Source organism: Canis lupus, chromosome 27 (assembly GCF_048164855.1).
Source record: "Canis lupus baileyi chromosome 27, mCanLup2.hap1, whole genome shotgun sequence".
Classification (NCBI taxonomy): domain Eukaryota; kingdom Metazoa; phylum Chordata; class Mammalia; order Carnivora; family Canidae; genus Canis; species Canis lupus.
In genome coordinates this window covers 8,071,577-8,096,977 of record NC_132864.1, presented here as the reverse complement: position 1 = coordinate 8,096,977, position 25,401 = coordinate 8,071,577, and the positions used below count along the sequence as shown (strand labels likewise).

The 25,401-nt window shown below is 45.1% G+C and overlaps 1 protein-coding gene across 4 annotated transcripts in view; it reads right to left on the bottom strand.

The window, feature by feature from the left end:
* RIMBP2 (RIMS binding protein 2) overlaps nt 1–25,401 on the bottom strand; it is a 224,486-nt gene that overhangs the window by 153,277 nt on the left and 45,808 nt on the right. For 3 of the 4 annotated variants that reach the window (XM_072802119.1, XM_072802121.1, XM_072802120.1), the window contains one exon: nt 20,323–20,456. The gene's annotated coding sequence lies outside the window, so the exon portion shown is untranslated. Of the gene's footprint in view, nt 1–11,271; nt 11,363–20,322; nt 20,457–25,401 lie in introns of all 4 variants that reach the window. The other variant, XM_072802123.1, reaches the window with a different exon arrangement.

Below are 25,401 nucleotides of genomic sequence, written 5' to 3'. Positions count from 1 at the left end.
GAGGTGAGTATTGGGATAGATTCTATAAACTAAGGAGGAATTTAGCTTCTTTTATAATGCCTGATTTATTTTAAAGAGTAATATGCCTGATTTATTTTAAAGAGTAATATGAAAAAAAAAGAGTAATGTGTACAATTGATCTGGTCTTCAATAAATCAGTTAAGTGAAGAAAAAGGTGTTTTCAAGTAACTGACTAAAAGGACATTGTGGCAGCCGATATAACACATGAAGCTTGATTGGATCCTGGTCCAATAAAAATAAAGGACACAAAATGTCCTGGGGACAACTGGGAAGTGTTGACTATGGGTTGAATATTAGATGATATTGGGGAATTAACAAGGATTTTTAGGTATGATAATGATACTGTGCTTTCTGTAGGAAATAACCTCATTTTTAAATGATTCATGATGAAACCATGAAGTAGCACAATGTGTTTCCAAGCAATCATTCAGAAAAAAAAAATAGGTGATAAATAAACTAGCAAATAAGATAAATTTTTAAATGAGTCTGAGAGCTGTGTATGTGAAGTTTGTTGTAGTATAGTTTCCATTTCTCTATGTGTTTGGCATTTTTCATAAGAAAATTAAAAGGTAAAGGGCAATGTGTAACTTTTTGAAAGTATAAACAATCAAAATAACTGGAAGCAAATACAGTAAAATATTGGCCCAATGATTCTGTGTGATGGGAAATGCATGTGTATTATTTCCTTCCCTATAATTTTCTTTAAAAAAGAAAATCTCCAAAAATTTAAATTAGTACTGAGAACATCCTATTCCTGGGATGACCACCACCTCACTATTTTTCCACCACTAAAGGCCCAAAATAGGTTGTAGACGTGAAGCCCAGATTTCCAGAGATGTAGAAGCATGGTGCATAAGAAGGAATTCATTCACCTGCTTGGCTTCCCTACTGCATCAAGGAGTGGCTGCAGTGACCCTGGGACTGGAGGCTGTGTGGATGGACAGGCTAAAGCTGGGCCTCAAGGACAGACAGGCAGAAGCTGAGCACACTCCCATCCAAACCTCATCTGAAAGTCTGCACTTGGTGAAACGCACATTTCCAAGGCATGCTATGGACTCTGAACTTAACCGTATCCTAGAACTTTCTTCTCATTTTCAAATTACAACCTGTGCAGATCTTGGTCTTGCTGCTGGAGGATGGCTTTTGTGTAAGTGAAGTCAAACACAAAGTGAAGTGTTGAAAGGCTACAAGCAATAGTCTAACTAACCATGACAAAGAACAGACATTCCCAAGCATAAACACTGCTTGTCCTGACTCAGAAGTCTAAGACATTGAAAGCTTAATTTTTGTTTGTAGATTCGGGGTAAATTCTCTGATAAGCATGTACATGGCATTCACCCATGAACCTGAGCATCCAAAAAACTCTCATGGAGTGTCTGATACTGCCCCCCCTGGTGGGAGTAGGGGCCCTCCAGATGACTGCTCAAGCTCAGATCACAACAGAACCAGCTGACTAGGGTCAACATACTGGACTGTGCTGGGAGCAAGCAGCAGGAGAGAACCATAGCCAACCCCATCAACACGGCAGCATGCAGCAGGTAAGGGGTGGTGCAGAGAAGCTGGCCCAGCAATAGGAGGGAAGAAGCTACCAGAAAGTGCCTGTCACCTAACACAGGGACTTGCTGCTAGGATGGTATGCTCCAACTCTTGACGTTCTCCTTGCTTCACTCCACAAAGACACAGGATTCTAGAGCACTCCCAGCTGGCCAAGCTCACATACCCAACCTTCCCTTGCCTCAGGGTAGGAAGAGGAAAAGCTATGGCAGAAAGAGCCTATGGAAAATGCTTTGGTTTCACCAGTGAGTGGACAAGGTACCTGGACTAATAATTGAACAAAACTACACACAACATGGAATACTACTCAGCCATCAAAAAAATAAAAAATGAAATCTTGCCATTTGCAATGCTATGGATGGAACTAGTGTAATAAGTCAGAGAAAGACAATTATCATGATGTCACTCATCTGAGGAATTTAAGAAACAAAACGGAATTATAAGGGAAGAGAGGGAAAAATAAAACAAGGTGAAATCAGAGAGGGAGACAAACCATGAGAGACTCTTAACTTGGGAAGCAAACAGGGTTCCTGGAGGGGAGGAAGGTAGGGGACACCGTAACTGGATGATAGGCATGAAGGAGGGTAAGTAATGTGATGAGTTATATGCAACTGACCAATCACTGACCTCTACCTCTGAAACTTATAATACACTGTATTTAATTAATTGAATGTGAATAAAATTTTCAAAAAGTACTAAAAAAAACTACAGGCAACAGGGATAGACAGGAAGCTACAATGGAACCAAGGCACACATGGGAGGAGAGGCTTGGACGCGAGCAGGGCTGCCAGCTATAGACCTGTTTACATCATCCTACACAAGCCAGCTCTACTTGGACCTGTGCAATCGGCGCCCACCCAGCCATTGCAAATAGCCTCCTGGCAACACTGGCATTTCCGGGCATTTGAGGGAAGTTTCAAGAACCCTGCAGGGTCAGAGGGACTTTCCAGGTCAGGCCACCTGGTGAGGTTGGGTCTGTCTGGGGTGGAAGAGGGCAGTCCCAGCTCCACAGGGTTGAAGAGGTTCCTCCGCACCCAGGTAACTGTTGGATCGGTCAAGACCCTGGCCAGGGGAGATAAGGGGAATCGGGCTATGCAGGATGGAAAGCTGGCCCCCCTACACTCACTGCTGCAGGACTACTGGTCTAGGCCCTGGCTTGTGGTGCAGGGCTTCCCTGGTCCCATTGGAAGGACCCCATCCCATCCAGAAGAAGCGTAGCTGCCTTCTGCTGCCCTGGCTGCACTTATCTAGCAATAGATGCTAGATAAGAGCTCAGGAAACACCAGGTCTGGGTCCCCTCCTTCCTTTGGGTGGGGAACATAAAATGTCCTGCTGATATTTTGTTTCCCCAGTCCTGGGGCCCTAACCACCCCCCTTTCTCCTCCTCTCAGGTCTGCTCTGCTTGCCTCTGGCTTCATCTCTGAAGTTCATACTTGTTTGTAGCAGGGAGGGTCTACAATGTCTTGCGTGAGCCACAGTTGGATAATTTCTAAAAAAACAAAAAACAAAAAAAAAACCTGACTATGTGTGTCGATACTTAATAGATATTTTAAATCAGTGAACCTCTGCCTCTTTGATAAGGAAAGACAAGACAAAAGGGTAAAAACAAAATCTTATGTCTTGGCAATCTACATGAAATTAATGATGAACACTTTGTGACCCATGAACCCCAAAGTGATAAATGATGTCATTATTAACTATAGTTAGTAATACTGTACTGTGTGTTTGAAAGTAGCTGAAAGAGTCCTCAACACAAGGAAACAAAATTCTGTAACTATGTGGTGACAGATGTCCACCAGGCTTGCTGCAGGGGATCATTTCTCAATATATACAAATATCGAATTACGACATTGCACACCTGAAACTAATAGAATGTTATATGTCAATTATACCTCAATAGAAGATCAATCTTCTTTCTATTTTTAAGAAATCAAGCAAAATGCTCTTATAAATTGCATCAACCACCTGCCCTCCCAGGATGCCTGTGATGCTGTAGGAACACATACTTGTTAGAAATCTCTGGCAAGACTGGCTCATAGAAGATTCAACCAAAGGGTAGTGGGGATCATCTGATCCAAGCGCTCAGTAAGTAAGGGCCAGTGCGGGAGTGATGGGCCCCAGGCCCAGGGAGACACAGAAGTGCGAGACTTCCCAGAACTCACTCCCCTCCCCTCATCCGCCTTCTCCTCCTGGTCTCTCTGGCTGCAGCCTGTGACATGCATAAAGCCCAGGCTGTTTCCCTGGTCCCTGCATCCTCGACTCCACCAGGAGACTGAGCATCCAGTGCTTTATTTATCCTCAATGCTGCCTTCTGGTCCTCAGCTGAAAGATGTGGCTGCCAGATCCAGGCCCTCACCGTAGTTATAAATTATAGATATTAACAGTGCTGGCAGCAAAGCCACCCCCTAAGAGGCAGGATTTACTGCTGGGGTGGGGGAGGGTGCTGTGGGAAGTTCAGGAGGTTTACACAGTCATGATTTAGAAGGCCCTTGGTCTGGGACTGCATCTGACCACCTTTCCTGAGACACCTCTATTCTAGCCCTGGCACACACGATAGAAAGTCTTGGATTCCTGCTCAAAATGCCATGAATTGCACACTTTATGAAGAGCTCGTGCCTGGGAAACCAGACATAGGATGCGTGTCTGCCCATTGCCTACCCATGAGCTCCTTACATGTTCTGGATGAGAAGTTCTTCAACATATAGGGCTCTTCTGAGGGATGACTCCAAACCAGAGGAAGAAGGAAGTCGGGGAAGGTTGTCCTTGGATGCCATCTGGTACCCAAAGCCAGTCTGGTGTGTCCGCTGAGAAGTCCTCTCCTGGACAGTCCTGGGAGATCCCTCCCAAAAAGGCTATGGGACCCTCAGTAATCAGGTGTTCACCAGAGTCTTCCAGAGACAGCTCGACAGGGCGGGGGCTAGGACAGGTCACACTGCACCTCTGGCCATTGAGCACGGTCACATCGCTTGACCAGAGAAGACAGGTGAGTAGAGCACCTGCCTTGGATGACTGGTAAGTCTGTCCCAATTGGAGAGCAGGTGCCATTGGCCTCACCTTCAGGTCATCAGAGGCTCAAGTGTGGCCCAAGGAGTATTTCAGTTGGCCAGGGGAGGATTTTTTTTTTCATCTACATTTAAGTAACTTTTTAAAAAGATTTTATTTATTTACTTGAGAGAGAGAGAGAGGCCAGAGGAGTGGGGGTATGGGGACAGAGGGAGAGGGAGAAGCAGGCTCCCATTGAGCAGGGAGCCTCATGCAAGACTCGATCCCAGGACTCTGGGATCATGACCTGAGCTGAAGGCAGACGCTTCACCAACTGAGCCACCCAGGTGCCCTACACTTATATAACTTTAAAAAAATCATTTTGGATTTTTTATAAGGTGCCGCCTTTTCTCCCACTCCCTTATCTGCTTGGTTTGGGCTAACCGTCAGGTCCAGAAGGCACGGGTCACTGTAGGCCAGATTCTCTGCCATGTACAAATCCCCACCAGAAATGATTTGAGCCAGCTCCTCCACAAATGAAAAGAAGCCCTGTGTCAGGGTCGTGGAGACCACCCTGGGGCACAGAGAACCCCAGCAAGACTCACCGAACTCGGCATACAGTTGGGCTCATGGCTGTGACTTCTAACAGCAAAGGGACACAGAGCAAAATCAGCAACAGGCAAAGGTGCATGGGGCCAAGTGTGAGGGAAGTCAGAGAAAGCTTCCAGAATCTTCTCCCAATGGAGTCATGTTCAACTGTGACAATACGTGAGGAGCTGCACCAGGGAAGATGCAGGGAAGATGCACCTCGAGAGATGCAGCCCCAGGACCTTTGGGGGGGATGGTCACATTGGAACCCCTTACCTGGCACATCTGAAATTCCAGACTGCCCAAGGGAAAGCAGGTGGTCAGGACGGACCATATGCTAAGTACAGTCTGGACACAATGAGTCCCTCTTTTCATTTAGGGGATGGTGAAGACCTTCCCAAAATCCAAGTTCCCATCACCAGCCAGGAGCCGGTCTCGCCAGTGGGCCTGCAGGAATGGCAGCTGTGGGCCTAGAGGAGAGAGCTCTTTTGTGCACAGCCCCCCTCCCCACCCCAGCCAGGGTTCCCAGAGGAGAGACACGTACTTCCTGCCCCGCTTCGCCTACACACCAAGCCTGCCTGCAAGCTGCATGAGGAAGCAGAGCCTCCCGGGAGGTGTCCTGATGCCTGAGAGCATCATGGGCTTGGCCGCCTTGGCAACCAGCCCTGGCCATTTCTAATAAACAGCACATGATTATTTTAGACTCTGATTGTCACCTTGTTTTCTGCAACGAGACACCAAATGCCTCTGAGGAGAATACATGCTCATCAGTTTGCTTTGGGTCCCACATCTCCCAGTCCATCTCCTGAGCCTTCTTCCCTGATTACACCTGCAGTAGCAGCACCTCTGACCGCCCCCCACCCCACCCCACTGCAATGGCACAGGTGATCTGCACGCACACAGGTGTGCAAGACCCGTCCAAGACCCGTGCATTCCACCACAGAACATAACCCGGACAGTTTGGAAAGACCTGGAGGAAGCTGTGTAAGATGAAGGGCAGGAGGGCTGTCCGGCGGGGCCAGGCTCGTGGTGGGACGGCCTCCTTCTCGCTCACCACGGCACCGAGTCCTCCCTTTTCCCCTCCACCATTCCAGAACCTAGCACTGACCCCGATGACCACAAGGGCCTCCTGCTCCAGCCCTCTCCGATCTCTGCCTTGGCGAACCCCGAGGGGCTCACAGAAGGCCCCCGCCCACCTCTGGCATGAACATACCAGCTCCCCACGGGCAGACAGGGCTTCCATGTTTCCAGCCGCCTGGGGCAAGTGGCAGTCCTTCAGAAGACCATATCTGTGGGCACCTGGGTGGAAAGAGGCTGCATCTCGGGGCTGACCTGAAGGAATCCGTCGGGAGAGTGTTGGGGCAGCGTGAGGACAGGGCCAGCGGGGCCTCCGAAAACACCGTGCCTCCCCCACCATGTGTCCAGGAGACAACACAGCAAGCTCCTAGCTGCAATCCACAAGGCAACACGCTCCGGGGGAGCATGAACAGGAGGTACAGGGACTTGTGTGTCATTACAGGAGGGGGAGAGAGGGGTGCAGGGAGGCACGTGTGTTGCCTGAGCATACGGAACACGACACAGGGATCTAGGTGGGGAACTGCACACAGAAGCCTAATAAATCCTGGGAACACCATTTTTCGTGCCCAGCAATAGGCATCTCCCCGAGGGGAGGAGCATGGGTTTCAAACCTCTGCCCACGTGGCTGCAAGACCCTGTGGACGCATCCAGAACAGCGAGGCCGGGAGGCCCCACAGGTGAGCATCCCGTCCCTGAAGCTGTCCCCGACCCTGGGCTCTGGACAAAGGCATCTGATGTCTCCCCTTTGGCAGGCGTGAATCTTACTACCTGTCGGGAGAGGGAAGCACTCAGGTGCACACACGCAGAAATATGTTGAATTTTTAAAGGGGCCTACAGACTGTGCTCTATGTCCAAGAGCAGAGGATGTCTACGATTACAGACCAGATACCCTACACGTGTCCCATAGGACAGGTTGGCAGCCGTCCAGGGTGTCCTCTTCCATACCAGATGTCTGAAGAGGACCAGACACATGCACACATATGCATGCACACACACGCATACACGTGTGCATGTGCACATCGGTCCCTTTCACCAGCTGCCCCATCTCCATCCCTTCACTGCCATCTCTGGCTCTCACCATCATCAGTAGGGCTTGTGGCTGATGCTGTTGCAGAATTACCAGAATAATAGCTACAACGGCATCTACTGAGCATCACCCTTTTGTTCTCAAGTCTTGTATGATGAGCATGATTGTTGTTGTTGTTGTTTTTTAGTGTCTCTTGTTTTTTTGTATATCTTTTTATTGGAGTTCGATTTGCCAACATATAGTATAACAACCAGTGCTCATCTCATCAAGTGCCCCCCTCAGTGCCCATCAAGATTGTTAAATCCATTAAACCTCAGGTGTTAACATCTAAGGAAACGGGCACAGTAAATCCATCCACCAGTCGGTCAAGGCCTGGGACATGTCTTGTATGACCCAGGCGCTATTCCAGGCAGCAGTGAATGAGATAGGCAGAGGCCTAGGAACTGCCCTGCCTGGTTCATGCAGGTCAGAGCACGCTCAGGTGGGAAGACAAGGTCACACTCTTTCTATATCTCCAGGAAGCAGCAGGCAAAGAGCTGGACAGGAAACAGGACCAGAAGAAGCAGAAGCAAAGAAGGGGCAGCTCTTCTCCAGCATGGAGGCCACAGAGAACTTGACAAAGCCCTGCCCAGTAGGGAAGGACTGTAGCTCTTATGGACTCTGGTCCCCCAGACCTGGTGTCAGCTGCCAGCCCAAGGCTGGGGTGCTAGGACCCCATTGCTACTCGCGGAGTTGGGAGGGAGGCCTGGCCTCGAGGCCTTTCCAGGCTCTGCTGCACTGAACTCCTCCAAAGGAAGAGCAAAACCCCATCTGTGAACATGAAGGGACATGAGACTCAGGGACACTGAAGCCTAAGCCCTCATCCCGTAGCTGGTAAGAGATGCAACCAGGATTTGAATCCAGGTCTGTCCACGTGCAGATAGCATGTCTCCCTTCACCAGACTACACTGTTTTTTCCTAGCAAACACTGCCCTGGGGTATGAGCTAGGAGTTCAATACAAGCTCGGTCACGCTGGCTCTAAGGATGTACCAGTTCCATCTGTGGGCAGAAGTGACAGGTCTCATCCTGTGTCAGCTTGACTTAATGCTACAGACTGCCTAGAGCACAGCACTGAGGATTCAGAGGCTGAGACCAGGCTTGGCAGGAAAGAGCACGTGGAGAATCAGAGATGTGTGCCATAGGCAAGAGGTCGGCAGTCTCGTGTGTGTTGGTTATGACATCTTAAGTTGCTAAGAGCAACGCAAAGGGCTTCCGGTAGGGCTAGATCAAGTGGCTTGGATAACAATGCTCAGTTTCTTCCCATGGGTCGAGGCTGCCTTCCTCAGAGCTGGCTTCCATACCTCACTCCCCACATGATTCCAGGCTAGCTGCTGATAGATCCAGGCATTTTCAGCTTTCTCATCCACATCCAGCAGGAGATGGAGTATACCTTTATGGCAGCGTGGCAACAATCCCCAAAGCTGCTCTGACTGGACTGACCCAGGCCATACATATGGCTCTGACAGCATCTAGAGGGGCAGAAGGCACCTGGCAGCTGGCCCAGGCCACATATTCTGTCTGTAGCATCAGGGTAGAGTCTGCTTCCCTTGAGTCTCATGAATCGAGAAACTCAGAGAGTTGTGGGCCGGCCCTCGCAAACTTTCAGCACCCCCTGCATATGACACCACTGCCCTGGAGGCTCATCTGTCCCAGAAGAACTGTGGGTGCAAGCCATCCGTGCGTCTCTCCCCCATTGCCCTGGGGGGGTGGGGGTGGCGAATCGAGGAGATGCCCTCTCTGGTCTGTCCTCTGTTATCCCAGGTCTGCACCTCTGCCGACAGAGGGGGCCAATGCCAGGAAGGACCTCCTAATGTCCCTACAAGAGTAGGTCTTCATATTACCCACCCAAGCAGGGCCCAGCCCTGGGTGAAAGATGTTCCCAATGACATATCCATTCTTTTTTAAAGGGTAATTAACAGTCTAACATTTAACCTGATTTTCTCGGACTTTTTGTGTTGACCTGGCTAAAGAAGCAGTGGATGTAATTAAGAGGAAACACTGAGTGCTGATTATAAGAGGCATGAATGATTATTTGGACAATAGATTAAGCCCCATGGCTGATACTGCGATGGGCAAAGAAACTGCTAACTAAGGGCCCCGCGAACATCATTAATTCTTCATTTGCAAAATTGCTTTAGGTATCTGTGAGCTTCTTAAAGTTCCAAAAAGACTCAGAGATCTACAGATCAGTTAATAAGTCCACATTTTTCTAACCCCTGGACAATATCTCTGAGCTGTCCAGACAACATAAGCTGTGCGTGCTCTGAAGAAATAATTGAATTTGTGCAAATCCTATTAATTCAGGACTTGGGTCTATCTGTAGACTTTTGAGGATGGAAGGCACCTGCTGTGAATGTCAGAACCTACATATTCACCTAAATGCTTGACATGGCTAAGAGCCCTCTTTGCCCACTTTCCCGAACCTTCAGCTGAAATGAGAGCCATACCCCCCTTCACCAAAGGAAAGGCATATGGCGGGGATGGGATGGCTCCTTCTCTGTACCCAACGTGTTTTCAGGTACACACTTCATTAATCATTGATTTACAGATAAACAGCATGTGCTGCTTATTTTTATAGTCTCTCTACTATTTATTTTTTTCAATGAGGAGGACTCTGTTGGAGCTGAAACGTATTTGACTCTGTAACATCTGGGTTGAAGCCGTGCACTGGATCTCAGTAACCAGAATCCAGCTGGATCTGAGTAACCATGTTGGCTTCCTTGTGTTGATTTTAACTATTTTTTTTTTTACCTTGTATTTCTAGCAAGATGTCCCACTCAGTCTGGTGATACACAGTTTCTTTCTCAAATAGACTTAACACGTTAATGGTAAATAACATAGAATTGTATTGTAAGTGGTAGGAAAGATGCTGAACAGATAGGGAAAAGGTCATGGAGGTGGTGATCCTCATAGATAGACATTTGTGAAACAAATGAAATTATTATCTATCTTCCAAACCCCTAGATTTCCAACTCCCTGCTCTAACCATCCCTAACGATCATGCTGGCTACCCACCTTCTTCCTGTGCCAGTGGCATGAGTGGTTACCACTTTTCTGAACCCATATGGCCTTCTTACCATATCAGATTCATTCTGATATGAATGAATATGCCTTACTCCTTCCTAAATCTTCCACAGTATACAGAGCAGGAGCTGTGTAATGTCTGATAACTGAACTGTTCCCTCTTCTCCTGGGCCTCTAGTCCTCCTCCGGGAAGCCCTTCTTGGTCACCCAACCCGGTGTATTTATTTCTATGAAGAATCTGTCTTGGTTTGCTCTGCATGCATTCCCAATCCTTCTGGTTCTAATATCCCAATTTCCCTCTGGGAATTTTCTGTTCTTCTATTCAATCCACAGTGGGGACATGACCCCAGCCTAGCCAAAGTGCCACCTGTCCTCAGCCAAATAATTGTTCAAGGAACAGACTATGTCTCAGATTGATTGCCAAGCATGTCCCATCAGGGACGATCTTGGGACTTCTGTTGAAGCATCAGTAAGAAACAGCTTCTTCTTCCCACTTAAGTTTGCAAGGATAAGAGGTCAGCCTAGAGCTGCTAGTGGCCACCACATGGGAACAGTGTGCTGAGAGGCAGCTGGTACAGAAGGAAGGTGGGGCAGGAAACGGAAAGAGATTATAAATCCTGATGATGCCACTTCAGTCTCTGAATCCAACCTTTCCTAAAATCATTCCTTCAATAAATACCCTGTTTTGCTTAAGTCAGACTGAGTTGACTGTTCCTTACCTGAAAACAAAAGTTGTGGCTAGCCATCCATTGAAACCCAAAACTCCATCTCATCTCTACTTATCCACTTGAACAGAGATAAATACCCTGTCTCTGTGTCTTTGCATGACCTTAAGAACATATGAGTCCTTGGATTTGGTGCCTGCCCCAATCTTAAGTTACAGCTTCATTATGTTGGCAAGGACTCTATTTCTGAATAAGGTATATTCACGGGGCTGGGGCTTAGGATTTGAACATACCTTTATCTGGGGGGTGGATGTGCAGAGGGCAGCCCATCACAGCTACCGCGTTGCAGTTCCTGGGAGCATAGATGTCAGGATAGAGCCAGCCCTGTGGAAGGCAGGAAGGAGAGCAACAAACAGGGGGAACCAATAGGTGATGTAATGGACCTCATTGGAGGCCTGTGCCGAACCTGGACTTCCTTCCCCTGTGTCTCCCAAAGTATTCTTCCCTGTTTGAGCCACGCTGAATGAAGTTTCTATTATTCCTAGCAAGAAGCACTCTAAGTAAAATGGGCATAGAGTTTCCCAAGTCACAGATCTCATGAGGGTAGGATGGTCTCTGCAGAGCAGGACAGCTTCTGGGTAGTGACTGGAACTCCCCGCCCACCTGCCCTCTCCTCTCCTCTTAGCTTTTCCGTCCTACACTTCCCCAGTGTGGGGTGTGTTCAGCAGGCGATCCTCATCCCAGGGAACGTGAGCTGCAGCTCTCTGCCTACCCCGGGGTGGACACGTTTGAAAAAACATCCTGAAGGTGATGGGATTTCACAAAGGACTGAAAGTATAAAGCTTTCTCCGAAAGCATGGAGATAGAAATATTTTTTTATACTTCATAATGTAAATGACCTTAAAGTGAGAATCCCAGCAACAGGAGCTGTGTGGAAGGCTGTACATGAACAGGGTGTAGGAGACCCGCAAGTCACACCCAGTGTCAGGGTGACACACAGCCCATCTGCAGAGGTGCGGAGGCAGGGAGTCTGAGCCTCCACCTCAGACATTCACCAGAAAGGAGTTTCTATCTAAAAGCCACAAGTTCACAGGCTTGTTGCTGAGACAGTTACAATGTTTGAAAACATAATTACCTAGCAGGAAGCTACTTGCAGATCATGGCATCAAATTGACAAAACTGGAAAAAGAAGTACGTCTTCCGGTATGTTCGTACATGTTCAATCTGTCACCCAATTACTCAACAAGCTTCTGTGCTCGCTTTGTGTCAGAGCAACATTCCCATTCCTGGAAATACTGAGGAACAAGACAGTACCCCTGCCCTCATGGAGTGTATGTCCCAGCAGGTCACACAAACCGCAGGCAGACAGATGGACAGACATACTTTCTGGTAGCATAGAGTGCCATGAAATGGGCTACTCACTGCACAAAACGAATCGCTGTGGTTCATGATGGGCAGCCTGTGTGCGTCTGTCTCTCCCAGAACCAAGCTGATGGGGCCCTTTACCTACCATGGGATCCTCCACATCATCCTAAGAACCCTAAACCTCTCATTTGCAGAGTGGAGCTCATGCACAGGAGTCAACCCATGCTGACCCGATATGGAACGAGATGAAGGGAAGGTTTTAGAAAGCTGTCGTCCTGGATCAAGGCACCTGGGATGCTTTAATGTGAGGTGGGAGATGCATGGCCACTTGTTTCTGGAGTGGATAGTTAGTCCATCTAACAACGCTGCGTGGTCATGGGAACCAGACGCAGGCCGCGGCCACAGGTTAAACATTAAGCTCCACCAGTGGTCATGTTCCCTTATGAGTCTCCTCTCAGAACCCAAGGCCCCTCTGTTGGTACTTGGCAGCTGGCTGGGCCCTGCTGACGGCATCTGCGGTAGCAAATGCGCTGTTGCCTGGTTACTAATTGGTGACAGGGAAAAGCCCTGGATGGACTGCAGATCCAAAACTACTGAGGGCTAGACATGGTGACCAGACAGCATCACTAAGGAGGCGGCCTGTGGGTAGCACACTGTGGGATGGAACCCTCTTTACCCCGGCTCTTGGAGGTATCATGGGCCCCACTCACGGCCACACACAACATGATGGCATTTCTCTGCAATCTGCCCCCTGACCCTGGTGATTCAATGCAGGAAAACAGAAAAAGGCTCCCGGGTCCTCATGACAACAGGGTTACAGGACTGTGGGGCTCCACTCACCTTCCTTCTAGCCCCGCACCATGGCTGTGCTTCAAAGGCTCTGCTGAGAATGGCAGTGGAGGTGCCTCACCCTTGCTTCTCCAGCCACATCCTGCTGACTGAACACCAGCCCCTTGAACTTAGGTCTTGAGCCAAGGGACCCAAAGACCAACACCAGTGGTTTGAGCAGATTCCTCCGGGCAGGACCACACAGAGGGACCATCCCTTTACACCTGCCCCCTCAATTCCTTGGGCCTCACATTCCCATTGCTTCTGCTAGAAATTTCCTCTTCTTGAGATGGAATTAGATCATGCTGCTGGCACCAGAGCCTCATTCATGTGCAAGGGCTGCCGTAACACAGCTCCACAAACAGAAATGTGTTATGTCCCAGTTCTGGAGGCCTGAGGACCAGAGTCTGGTCCAGGCCCGTCTCCCGGCATTCCAGTCATGGCCAGCAGTCCTTGGCGTTCCTTGGCTCATGGCAACATCAGTATGGTCTCTGCTTTCATGTTCCTATGGTGTTCTCATGCACATGTCTGTCTGTGTAGCCAAACTTCCCCTTTCATAAGGATACCAGTCCTTGAGATTGGATTAGGTTCTATACAAATGACCTCTTTTTAACTTGATTACCTCTAAAAAGATCCTCTCTCCTAAATATAGTCATACACTGTGCTCGCTTGGAAGTCTTGGGCATTAGGACTCCAACATCTTTGTGAGAATTCAGTTCAGCCCATAGCAGACCTCCATGGGATCCAGAATGGACCACCCAAGGCAGCCCAGTGAGCACATGGGAACCTACAAACCCAGATCCCTGGGACCTACAAGTGCAGGCTGGCTGGCTGGAGAGGTGTGCCGCAGCAAAAATGGCTATGCAGGAGGAAGAGGTAGCCTGACAATAAAGAGGGAGCATGATCCCTCTTCCACAGAGAACCTTAGAGGAACTTGGAAACTCTTGAACTTGATCACAGGGATTCAGGAAATGGCACTTCTTAAAGATGAGTGTTAAGGTAATAGACTTTGGGGGGATCTCCTTCATGACCACAAAGTAGGAAGCCCACACTGTGATGGTACAAAGTTCTGCCTACCTTTCTTGAGCCTAACTGTAGATGTGTCAAGATGGTCGGGAAATAGCACCAGGCCTGTGAACTCTAAGTCCTTGATTGAGGGGCTCTTATGAAAACTGAAGCCAACACAGAGGAAACAGACATTCATTCCCAAAACATTGTTTGAGCTCCTGGATCAAGCCATTCCTGAAGTTAACACTACTCTCTCTTCAACTCTACCAGTCATTAAGTCTCTCTGATAAATACAATAGCACAGGGCAGAGTGCCCCCAAAGACCTTTTAGCTACATCCACAGCCTCCTTTCTCTACTCTGTAGGAAAAAAGGAGCCAAGTAATCTTCATTGCAGGGTCTGGATTTGCCAAGAGACCAGAGTGAAACAGACGCTATCAAGACCCATATGCCAGAGCTGAAATTGTGAGCTTCATAGAAGTTCCTGAAGCCCCTGCCAAACATATTTGCACTCCCTTTTGTTCTTCACTGCCCTTGCAGGCCAGCCGAGGACCATTACTGCACGGGCCAAGCACACAGAAGGTACGTCAGTATCACATACATGCCCTGACAGGCCCAGAGCAGCACCAGTGATTGTTTGACTGTAATTGGCACTAAGATTTTGGTATCAACAGAGCCCATTCCATCTTGAGTTGTCTATTAAAAAGGAAAGAAAGAAAGAAAGAAAGAAAGAAAGAAAGAAAGAAAGAAAGGAAGGAAGGAAGGAAGGAAGGAAGGAAGGAAGGAAGGAAGGAAGGAAGGAAGGAAGGAAGAAAGAAATGGAATTTAAGATACATAATTGTGTTAGTCATGAAGAATAATGACATTAAGAGCCGTTTTGCCTAGACATTTCCACACAAACAACATTATGCCAAGACAGTCTGTCCTGAAGCCCTGACCATAAGCGAGGCCTGGAACCTTGTGGACGGCAATGTCTGAGGGATGTGTCTGGCGTGGTCCTGGGGCATGGGGGCCGTGCAGCTCACAAGGCACTTACCCAGACATCACAAGTTTTTCCATTTCTGTGTACCAACTATTAACTTATTCTTTTTCTTTAAACAAGAATATATGTTTTATGGACATAAAGATACTGAAAAAGGAAATTTTATATTGCCACCATGAAACTATTGGTTACGTGATAGTTACATTTTTTTTCTAAAAAATAATTATATTTTTCCCAGGAAATACAGGACTGTACTTGGGTCCCGTTGCCTGTTTTTGTCTATTCTGTAACCTGTAGAACATTCTGGAAATACTGGGTTGGCTGCTGGATTGAGGCACTGCCATCACCAACCCGACAGCCATGGCCTGGCAGCTCATCCAGGACCCATCCAGAGAAAATGCTCCCCAGAGGCAGAGAAGACAAAATTGCTCCCTCTCCAACCCCAGTGGCTGTTGCAAGAGCTCCCAGCTCTGAGCAACCCCAGGAGGAAGGAGCAATACCACTTATCCAAGACGCAGTTAAAGAACAGATGGTGTAGGCCAATCTTCCAAGATACAAATAGGTCATTTCCTTCCCACATCAATGACTCCTGGCTTCAACAAATATTGACTGAACACCTATGATGTATGTACACAGTCAGGAGGTTAGTCCACACGCACGCATGAATATGGAGCAGTCCCTGCAACTGAGTAGATTAGTAATGCATGACTGAATTTAAAAAGCAGATTATGGGGCACCTGGTGGCTCAGTCAGTTAAGCATCCGACTCTTGATTTTGGCTCAGGTTGTGATCTCAAGGTCTTGGGATTGAGCCCCAGGTGGGGCTCTGCACTCAGCACAGAGTCTGCTTGAGGATTCGCTCCCTCTCCATCTGCTCTCCACCCCCTCTCTCTCAAATAAATAAATAAATAAATAAATAAATAAATAAATCCTTAAAAAATAAATAAAAAGTAAAAAGCAGATTATGATGAAAATACACACATTTTCCTCGTTTTAAATTTCAACTTTTCTATGTATTTCAATGCATGTACAAACATATGCACCTTTGCACATGTCCTAGAATAACATGTACACAGGTAAGTGTGGATGAAGATGTTGCTGCAGCACTGCTGGTAATACTTACACGTGATTAGGGTTGTGGCTAGATAACTGATCACAGTTAGTTGACTATATGCATGTTAATAAAGGCTAGCATGTCAGGCACTCAGCAGCAGGGGCAGACCACACAGTGTCCCTTACTGTTAACTCCATGCATAGTAACACCACCAACACCTGCAGGCAAACAAGAACTGAACGTTTATGCACCTGGAAGTCCACCTCACCAATAGCAGCAGGGTGTTGGCAGTGGATAAACACCCCAGACCCTCATCCTTCAACTAGGGTGAGTCCAGGGTGTGCCTGGCTATCTCCAGGGGCCCCTCCACAGGACGGGAGAGCCCCACTATCCACAGTGAACACCAGCTGGATGGCATGCCCTACGCTGACTTCCTCCCATCGTTGCTTGGCTTCTCCCCCTTAACGCTGCTGCCCTCCCAAAGTTTCCAGACATCACCTTGCAACTAAGCTACATTGGTTTTTGGTTTGGGTTTTTTTCTATTTAACAATAATTTTTATTGTCTCTGAATCTGGCCTGAACCAGCACATGGTACTGAGGCTTAGAATAATCTGAAGAGGTCCTGTATGGGAACCTCATAGGTCTTGATATTACTTAGGCCCTCCTGTCTGACTTTTATGTGAACTCTTTTATTTTTTAAAATTCAATTAGCCAACATATAGTACATCATTAGTTTCAGGATGTATTGTTTAATAATTCATCAGTTGTGTATAACACCCAGTGCTCATCTCATCACGTGCCTTCCTTTGTGCCCGTCACCCAGGTATCCCACTTCCCCAGACCCCTCCCCTCCAGCAACCTATTTGTTTAGAGCCTCTTATGGTTTTTCTCCCTCTCTCATGACTTACCATTCAGTTTTCCCTCTCTTGTCCCAAGATCCTTTGTGCTATTTCTTCTTTTCTACATATGAGTGAAACCATATAACTGTCTTTCTCTGATGGACTTACTTCACTCAGCATAATACCCTCCAATTGCATTCATGTTGATGTAAATGTTAAGTATTCATCCTTTCTGATGCAACTAAGCCACTTTGACTTGAATCCCCATCCCAGGTTTGCTCTGGAAGGACTAAGCCAAGACACTATGGCATAGGAATACCACTAGATAATATGCAGAAACTTTAAAAGAATGATGTAGCATGCTAATATACTAATATGGAAAGATCTCTGTGAAATATTCTAAAAACAGAAAAATGCTAATCTGCATAAAATCCATATGGTTTTCTTTAAAGCACATACAAAATTATGACAGACTTTCTGTGGCTGCACACACACATACACATGTAAATATGTAGGAAAGTGTCCAGAGGACCCAATTGTTGACAGTGGTTAACTCAGTAAAATGGAGAGAGTAAAAAGACACTTGAGTTTTTACAAATCAAATGTATCAATTTACTGCTTGAGTCATGAAAAGTTGATTGTAAAAATCTCAGGGCAGAGTATGTATGTAGTTGGACACACGTATGCATAAATGCGTGTACACACATCCATACAGACCCCACTCTGTGTGTACATATTTGTCCATATACCAAGACACTGCGTCTATGTGTGTATTTGTGTTCACATTGGAGCAAGTCTGCAAATCCAGAGAGGGGGACACCCGATTGTTTATAGCGATTGCTGACGGGGTAGGAATGGGAACATCCTACACGGTATCAGCTTTTCACTTTCCACACCCCGTGACATGAGACTCCAACAAGCACCTCCTGCCCTTAACATCTGACAAAGGAATATGATTTTTAAGATGCTGACACAAATTCAACCTCTGTGCAAGTATCATTGGTGACATAACTTCCCCCCAGCTCAGGGAATAAATATTTTAATGATTTATTCACACAGAGGAGCCCCAACTCCTGTTTGAAGGATGGAATTGCCAGTATTGAGAGCAAAGACCACTACAGATTTATATGTAAAATGCTGCCCTCGGAGAGCCCAAACCCTGGCAATGGTTCAGGTATGTTTAAGGCCATTTTAACCTCCTGCAGACTGAAGAAACTCTCAGCGAATCTCCTCCTCTGAGTCAGATATATGCACAGCCCTCACTTAGGCTCACTGACCAGACCTCCTGTTTCAAAAAGTCATGAGGATCTATGTTCTAATTGCTCTCCCTTCGTGGTGAAATAATTCAAACATTCCATTCCCTTCCAGAGTGAGAACAAGAGCTAAATTTAAATGCAATAACTTAATGATGCATCTGCAATCCCAAGCAGCCAACAATCTATCAGAAAAAAATTAAAAAGATCAGCCCATTCCAAATATAGGAAAGATTCACACACAGGCATATCACTCCTCTCTGTAGCTTTCAACCCCAGAACAACCAAAATTTTAAAAAAATTCAAAAAAGTATTAAGCTCTTGAAATAATCTGCCTGTTACCCCTAAGAGAACAGAGTGACTTCTGGGCCTCATAGGCCATGTAAAATAAATGAATTTGAAAGAATTTTACACCAGTAATAACCTACATCACTCAGTTCAGAACATCCTCTTTGAAAGTATTCTTAATGACACAATTTGTCTGTTGAAGGCATGCAGATAAACATCTCTCATTATAAATGATATCCACTGAAGAAACAGACACTGTTATATAGATAATGATGAAAGAGAAAGGGTTTTTGAAATATTTTCTAGGCATATTCCCACCTCCAAGGGCCCTACATTTACTAAGTGAATGATGAAATGTTTTTGGCTCCGTAGTAATGAGAACAAATGGTTACCAAGAACATATCCTATATCTGAAACAGCTGAGTTTCACACACAGACTCTTTCTGCCTCCTGCCAGAAAAATGAACACATAAAATAGAAATCAGGGGATTGGGTGTGAACTTAAATCTACTGAACACATACTGGCTGAGTCCAGTGGTACATCATCACCAGCCCTACCACAATCACTATGATTTCTACCACCATCACCATCACTACCATAACCATCATCATCACCACCATCCTGTTTATGAGACTCCGATCCATTGTTTTATCAGGACCAACCCCAATACCACACCTAGGCAGGGGCATCAAAAGTTCACATGGTTCACCTTCTGCTAAATGCACAAAATGCTTGACTAACAACCATAGCAACCACTGCCTAGGCAGCCACTTGCCACACAAAAGCCTTTTGCAGAAAGAAGCAACTGTTATTCTTACCCCGTAAAGTCATCTCATGATCATATTGTGTAAATCACTGCCTTGTGTTTAAATCATGCTTCAACACAAGAACTCTCAAACCAAATAGTGAGTAAAAGAATGAGTAAGCCAGCCCTGAGTTCTCTCCTGAACTCTGCCTCATGTTTAGGTGTAGCTCAAACTCAAAACTGAGCTTTGGTCCAAAACTGAATCTGAATCTTACCCATAAACCTGATTTTTTTTCGATCTTTCTCATCTGAGGAAGTGGGGCTTTCCCCTCCATTATGTCATCTCTGCCAGCAATCTGAAAGCCATGTTTATCACCCCTTCTCACCCCACTGCCCATCCAGCCCATCACAGCAACTGGCAAATCCTACTGCCCCAATGCATCTAGAAGCTCTCCAGTGTCCTTCACTTCCACTGCTAATGCCCTGGTCTGAGGCACCACGGCTATGCATCCAGACTACATGGTGGCCTCCGAATGCTCCTTGCTACTACACTCCCTTCATCCCCATGCAAAATTTAATATAATCATTTTAGAAGGCAAATTTGATCATGTCACTCTCTTACTTAAAATATGCCACTGCTATCTGGCCACTGCTCATAAGATTTAAAACCCATATCCATAGCCTATAAGGTTGTGAATGCCTGCCCTGGCCTCCTCTCCCCAATTTGCATCTAAACAACCACTTTTCATGCATTCAGCCCTTTATTGCCCCTGGGCCTTTGCACTGCCATTCACTCATGACACTGCTATCTCCACAAGAGTACAGACAGTTGTTTTATTCACCATTCAGCTCTTCTCAGCTAACTGACATACAGCTGGTACTGATAAACATGTCTTGAATAGACCATTAAACAAGGAAGTGATGGATACAACCCCCAACTGGCACAGGGAGATAGAACCTCAGAAGGAAGAAAGGACAACTCACCACAAAGTTCTACCGCTGGGTTCCTAGTCTCAGGACACAAAGTGGGAGATTTCAGAATGGGTCTTCCAAAGACTGGATCTGATCAAATGTGTCTTCTGGACAAACAGGCTTCAGGTATGATGAGTCATTTTAAACTGTAAAAAAAAAAAAAAAAAGTGTATGATCTTCCATCACAAAAGAATGGCTTATAAGTTGGCTTTTCTGCCTCTTTCAGCTTCCTCTATGGCTCAGATGCTGGGAAAGTCAGGGAAGACACTATCACTTTCCAGTTCATAGCACTGAGAGGGCTAAGTGACAGAGCTGAGACTTCACACGTGGCCTTCCCAGCCTGACACCTTTCTTTCCCTTCCACCAAGTTTCCTGGTGTGGAATAGTGCAAAAATACATCCAAGCAGGATGAAAGCCTGACACAAAGCTTTCATCCTGCTTGGAGTAAAATTCCATGCTCCTGAATGTGCCAAGAGAAATTGTGGGTCAGGCTAATTATCCTTCCTTCTCTAAGGGTGACATGCCACTGCTGATGGCAACAAGGGATAGAATGGAGACCACAAACTGTGTGGACTTGCTCTATACATATCCTTAATTATATAAATATGACTGATGTCCCGTGGATTACAAGAAGTGTTACCATAAGTCAAATTAATGAATAAAAATCAAGATAAAAAACAATGAGCTGCTTGCAGCAAACTCTCAAGGAATTCCCATCTTGCCACCAAACATTTAAAAATTAGAAATTCCTACATTTCAGTAGACCTTCAACTAACATAAATAATCAAAATATCAAAAGTTCTTGTACTTTTTTAAAAAAAAGATTTTATTTATTTGTTCATGAGAGACACAGAGAGAGAGAGGCAGAGACACAGGCAGAGGGAGAAGCAGGCTCCATGCAGGGAGCCCGATGTGGGACTCGATCCGGGGACTCCAGGATCAGGCCCTGGGCTGAAGTCGGCGCTAAACCGCTGAGCCACCCGGGGTGCCCCTAGTTCTTGTACTTTTATTTTGTTAATGTTTTTAAACTTTGTAGAATCACAGAATAAAATAAGTTGACTTATCTTAGGCTTTATCCCAAAATTTTTAAGTGTCCAGTGTCCACAGTAACTATGTGGGTAGGGGAAGAACACTTTGAAGCAATTTGGGCTTCAGCCTGAAATTCGGAACTGAAAAACAGTCTGTATGAGCAAAATCCAATTTATTTCAATATAGCAAGCATTTTCTGAGTACCTACCAAGTTCCTGGCAGTTGTTAGACCCAAACATAAATAAGATTGAGTCTTTCCAGGACCCACAGTCTGACAGGGGAGGCCAGAACATGCATGTATAACTTTATTCAAGCTAGACTTTAATAAGATTTAGAATGATGTGCAGACGAGATACAAGGGGGAGATGTCTAGACAGGAGATTGGAGTCTTATTTCCTGAGGCATTTAATGAGAGAGTCAGGACACAGAGCAGCAACTACAGCTCAGAGCAGTGAGGCACCATAATGAGCATCTGCCTGTGTCAACTCCTCCCGAGACCACATGCATAATGTAGATAGTTGGGCATTTGCCCACATGACCCTCAAATTAGGCAGAAGCCTGGAAATTTCATTTTGGTAGAAAATAATAATAATAAGCAATATATTCATATATTGACATTAGGAAACTCCACCCCAAAATGTTTAGTTCCCTGTAATTACCCTGGAATGAGCCCCCCACAAACAAGCTACACTGGCATCTACCAAGCCATCTAGACCTTCGTCCAAAACCAAATACCAACCAAAGATTACTCACTACATTAAAAAACCTCCAATATGGAAGATTATAATCTAAGTACATAAAAATAAAAGGCAGAAGAAGGAGATAGTGCAGGCAACCAAGCAAAACTTTACAAACAGAAAGAGAACAAGATGCTATGAAAGGAGCAATGAGAGACAAAAAGGATTCTTGTATATGAAAAAGATAGTTGCTTAAATGGATTTTGACTTAAATGGCATATATAGAAGATGAGGTTAAGGAAATCTCCCAACATGATATAAAACATAAAAGAAAAAAGATTTTAAAGGTCAATCCAGGACATTCAACTTTTACTAATAAGATTTCCAGAAAGAGAAAATGTACAGAAATTTAGGAAATATGAAAATTTCTATATTAAAGGATTTCATGAGTAGGCTACAAAATGGATGAAAAGAAACCCACACCAAAGAGCATCATGAGATTTGAGAAGATAAATGATAAAGAGAAAATTTTGAACACTTTTAGTAAAAAAAAGAAAAAGTGAAATTTTTAAAAGGAATTAAAGGTTAGGGCATCAAACTTCTCAGCAGCAATCTTGGAAGCCAGCAGAATGCCTTTAAAAATCAGATTGAACATTATTTCCAATTGAAGATTCTATACTCAAAAAGCAGTTGATCTAATGGGAAGACAAGGGAAAGATATTGCCATACATGTAAAGGATCATAAAATTTGCTTCCAATGTATTCTTCCTTAGGAAATTACTGGAGGATATGTTGCAGTAAAATAAGCAGGAAAACCCTAAAAGAAAAAGCCATAGAATCTGAGAAACAGTAGATCCTACTACACAATGACAAAGAGAAACTCCAGGGTGATAGTTGAGCCCCAAATCTTGACTAACCAGTTTGGAGCAAGAAGACAGAGAGTTTTACAAGCGAAGTATCATGTGAGAAGGAGACTAGAGAAAGTTTTTGATATGTCAAAATGGGAAAGAATTTTCAGTATATGGATTGCAAATGACACTATAAAAAATAAGGTAATTAATAACTTCAGGAAAAGTAAAAAGCCATGCAAGGAAAGAAATGTAATCACAAGGAAGCCTTGGTGGTTCAGTGGTTGAGCATCTGCCTTTAGCTCAGGGCGTGATCCCGGGGTGGTGGGATCAAGTCCCTCATCAGGCTCCCCTCGAGAAGCCTGCTTCTCCCTCTGCCTATGTCTCTGCCATTCTCTGTCTCTCATGAATAAATAAATAAAATCTTAAAAAAAAAAAAAGAAATGTAATTACAATCACTAATTGCTTCTAGTTAATCATATATACATAATAACAATGTAAACACTCACTATTATCTTTACTAAAGTAGCAACTTAACTGTATGTGTAGGTTGGGGTGGGGTCTAAAAGAATTAAAACTTCATCTACCACAGGACTTTTGAACCTCAGCACTACAGATATCTGGGGCTAGATAATTCTTTAGTGAAAAGTTGACAGGGTAGGAAATGGCTGGTATTATACACCTTTAGCCATTATTAACTTTTTAAATTGTGTGCATGTACTTTATATTTTAGCATGCAGTTGGAGGTCCAAAAACAAAGGCATGCTTACATCCACTTTGGGAACTCACTGAAATCTTCATGTATGAATCTTGTTTCAAAAGAAATCTTACATTATTACATTAACTCACTTGATATGCTCCGTCTTTTCTCTAAGTTACATGAAACAAATAGTTATCAAGTAATGTCTTTTTATAAAATATCTACATGTCTCCTAAAATCATCTAATGTAACATTTTTGGTCCACCTACTACCTTGTGGTAATGACTGCAATAAGCAATGAAAAGCATGAGGAGGTCTTGGCACACAATCAAATGGGCCAAATGTAAAGTGGAGCAAAGCACAGAGACCTCTAGTGAGAGCCCTGCCCAGCAGAAGAACATGTATGACTACTTCATTTTGAAACAAATCACCTGAGGCCTTACAGCCACCAACCTACACTCTGTCTTGTCCCTCTAATAAATTGTATTCTCTCAGAGAATAGTTAAGGTTAACATAAAAAAATAATATGGAGAAGTATGATAACTTGCAAGTTATGAAAATATTTCCTAATTCTATAAAAAAGAAAAAAAATCAGGTAGGACAATTATACCCAGCCTCTCAGCATTTAGCAAATGTTGGTGCTCTCAGCATAGAAGTACTAAATCCACCTCTTTTCCTCCATTTGTCTTTCTGGGCTCTGGGACTCCACTTCTTCAAATACCCTTTACCCTTTGCTCTCTGGTCCTCTCCCACCCCCTCATCAAAGTGGCTCCACTGTCTCTCCATCCCACTAGGCTGACTGGAGAATGTGTTAATGATGATAAAGCACGAAGAACTACCCTATCTGGTTACATATGCAGTATGATTATTATTAATTCAAAACTGGTCCAGCAAGATAATGCCTTTGAGAGTTTGTGTATAACCAACTTTAACGACTCTGAAGCAAAATTGAATAGAGAGCTCAACTATCACTTTGTTTAAAGTTTTGATTAACAGAGCTGTTTGGGCAGATAGGGAAAGAAAAGCAATGATTTATTGATGCACCTTTTACTGCTGCTTCCTCAAATGCCAAACAACATAAAGCACTGCCCACCTGCTCTGCCCATAAACATGTTCATCATGGAGTGCAAAATAAATCCTTCCACCATGAAAGAAGGTCCAGCTCTTGCTGTTTAATATTAGGAATAAATTCAGAAAAATTCTCAACAAGATACTAGCCAATAGGATACAACAATACATCAAGAAAATTATTCACCATGACCAAGTAGGATTTATTCCCGGGACACAAGGCTGGTTCAACACTCGTAAAACAATCAGTGTGATTCACCATATCAGCAAGAGAAAGAAAAACCAAGAACCATATGATCCTCTCATTAGATGCAGAGAAAGCATTTGACAAAATACAGCATCCATTCCTGATCAAAACTCTTCAGAGTGTAGGGATAGAGGGAACATTCCTCAACATCTTTAAAGCCATCTACGAAAAGCCCACATCAAATATCATTCTCAATGGGGAAGCACTGGGAGCCTTTCCCCTAAGATCAGGAACAAGACAGGGATGTCCACTCTCACCACTGCTATTCAACATAGTACTGGAAGTCCTAGCCTCAGCAATCAGACAACAAAAGGACATTAAAGGCATTCAAATTGGCAAAGAAGAAGTCAAACTCTCCCTCTTCGCAGATGACATGATACTCTACATAGAAAACCCAAAAGCCTCCACCCCAAGATTGCTAGAACTCATACAGCAATTCGGCAAAGTGGCAGGATACAAAATCAATGTCCAGATATCAGTGGCATTTCTATACACTAACAATGAGACTGAAGAAAGAGAAAT